We start from the raw sequence: 3,082 nt of genomic DNA, 5'->3' as shown, positions 1-3,082 counted from the left end.
GTTTTGATAGTCTTAAAGTATTGCAATTGTCCCGCATTAGATCCTTTACATTCGTAGATGACTTACGTTAGTGTCTAGTGTCCTAACTGGTCTCATAAATGTTCAGTGGGAGATAAATCAAGATCGGAAAAGCCAAGGAAGGAAGTGTCACGATGTAGCGGAGACATTACTAGAAAATCTTAGCTATGTAGAGCTGAGTATTATATTGCTGGAAACTGGGTGGCCTACCAGTAACTCCACGTGGCTAGCTCATTGGCGAGATGCGAACGAGCTGGCTACGTGGAGCTTTCCAGTGTTTCTTCACGTTAGTAACACCTAAATAATAACTAGTTTCCCATAGTTTCATGAAAGGAATAAATAAGAAGATGCCATGATTTCATGAACGTACCGTTGTGCTTTCAATATCTCTCGCACCACTACTAAGGGTGATCGACGACTGTCATACAAAATGGCTTCTCTGAGCGTCAGCAAAGTAGGCGGTGTGTAGCTCAACAGTGTCATAATAATATTTTTCGTTAGGGTGAAGATACAGAGGATCAAGAAATAGGAACGGGGGAATTTCCCCATTCGTAAATCGGGGAAATCTGCAACGGATCTGAGACGACTGCCCTGTAAAATTTAGCTAAACAGCCATCCTCTTCTCCGTAGCCCAATAATATGGCAGTTGTCGAATTGGCGTAGTTCAAATTGCCTGCATTGACAGATATGTTCGGCATCCAAAGACTTCAAAATAGCAAGTACACTGAAAATTCTGAATACAGTAGGATAAAGGATACACTTATGATTTTAAGACATTCTGATGGCATTACGTAGCGTGCAATCAGATCGTAACTAACTCAGGATTGTTTACATACCTGTTTAACACATAGCTGTACGTCGAGTTTTGAAGTAATTGGAAAATTCTATTTGGATTCTTATCTTTTTGTGAATGAGTATACACGTATATTGAGCAATACTTGAAGTAAACAATTTAATTTTTAACATGAATTTCGTAAAGAAAACGTCAATCATGTATCATGTAGTATAGTTATAGATAGATTTATTGATTTTTCTATTCTTGTCAGTAATATTTAAATAAGTTTCATTAAAAAACAGTTACATGACATTTTTATAATTCTGTACTGAACGTACTGTATTAATACTTTAAAGATTTATAAAATAAAAAAAATCGTTTACTCATTGATTTAATTGTTAAAAATGTTTAATCTCTGTCCAGTTATTTCTTCTATTTTTTTTTTTCTCTTCTTTTTTTTGCGATTTAATATAAACGGCAAATATTACTACTTAAAACTAACTTTATTTTGTTCGTGTTATATATAATAATGTAGATAATTATTTTATTTATTCAAGTTGTTAAATTTGTTACAATAATTTACTATAAACTGTGTAAATAGAAGAGCAATTGAGCTTCAAAAATGTAAATTATTATTTTTATTTAAAGAGATAGGATCTACTTATTGTTCTTACAAAATTTCTTACAGAAGTTATCAATCATGTATTAAAAGGATCAAATTCAATGTTTCGTTTCCGATTAACAACACCTTAAACTTTATTATTAGGGGAGACCGGGGCAACTTCGGCATACGGGGCAAGTTTGTCAAGCGCTTTTTTTTAAAAACAAATTAAAAGGAGACTTTGGTTATAGGTTAGGCAGTTGAGTTTTATTGGTGGCTTGTTGAGTGTAGTGTTTTTATTGTTCTCCAACAAGCGTAGTTGAATTATCAAGCAAATTTTCATTTTCGTTCAATTCCATATAATATTTTTTTTCCATTTATATTGAATTGGCAGGTTTTGTTATAATTCCATGATAACGAAAGTTACTTTTCCTGTTAGAAGGATGTAACTTCAACTTATTCACGTGGCCAGATCGTGGCTTGGCATTCTGTTCTCAGGGTTGTACTTAATGTTTCGAAATCATGACTAGCGGGGTAAGATCGGCAACATAAAGCCACATTAGAAGCAAAGGATAAAAATCAAACAGATGATAAATGAAAACATGTTTGCATTTGTTATTCATGTATATATGTCTTTGAACTTGCATTTCGTTGTAATAATATTAAATGGGTGTTGGATTTGTATTTCTTTGTTTTAATAGTGAATTCCAACTTATACATTGTTAATAACATAATTTTATATACGTGCCTATCTTGCCCCATTACTGTTGCCCCTATACCAGGGGCAACTTTAATAAAAATAATTAAAATAATTACAACTTTACAAAAAGAGAGAAGTTGCCGATCTTGCCCCTATACCCGGGGCAACTTCGTCAATTTCTCTCTTCTTGTAAAGTTGTAATTATTTTAATTATTTTTATTTCCAAACTGATTTTAACCAGTTCTATAGTAAGGTAACATTCCAATAGACAATATGCAAAGCTTTTTTTTCAGTTTACAGCAGTATTTATTACACAAAATTTAAGTAAAGCTTAACATGCCGATCTTGCCCCGGTCTCACCTATATATGGATCATTATAAATAAATAAAGAAGATTCTATATTAAGATATAAAATAAATGTAAAATGATCAATTCGTCTGGTATTAAAATTACTTTTATGTAAAAATATTGATTTTCAGGATTTTCTCTTTTTTCTACAGCAGAAGAGAGACAAAAACTTGAGACTGCTGCCTGCTACCTGATAATATTTAATATAAAATGTTGTAAGTTTAATTTTGTTGCCATTAATTTTCAGTTATAAAAGTATATTATCTGTTCTTCTTTTAATAAATACATATATCTATATGTAAAATATGTATACATTTGGGCACTACGCAATTTTCAAAGCAACATACCGTGTTCTGAGATCCCTCAAATGGAATATGATCTTCCTATAAAAAAAAGATTTTTCACTCCTAGATTTTACCTTATTCTAAAGTATTTCTTAAGAAAATTATTAAAATAATAATAATTAAAATATTTTTTTACGTTTTTAAGTTGCTGTTGAAATTCATTATTGAGTAAAAGCAATAGACTTGTATCGACTTTATTTACTAATATATTTTTGTTTTGTTTAGTGCAAACAGGAAAAAAATATGTTATCATTAGTCAAAAAAGAAAGAAAAACCAAAGTAAACATTGACATCAC

Source organism: Centruroides sculpturatus, unplaced genomic scaffold (assembly GCF_000671375.1).
Source record: "Centruroides sculpturatus isolate CEXI.00-Female unplaced genomic scaffold, Cexi_2.0 scaffold50, whole genome shotgun sequence".
NCBI classification, from domain to species: Eukaryota; Metazoa; Arthropoda; class Arachnida; order Scorpiones; family Buthidae; genus Centruroides; species Centruroides sculpturatus.
This window is presented reverse-complemented; position numbering follows the sequence as displayed.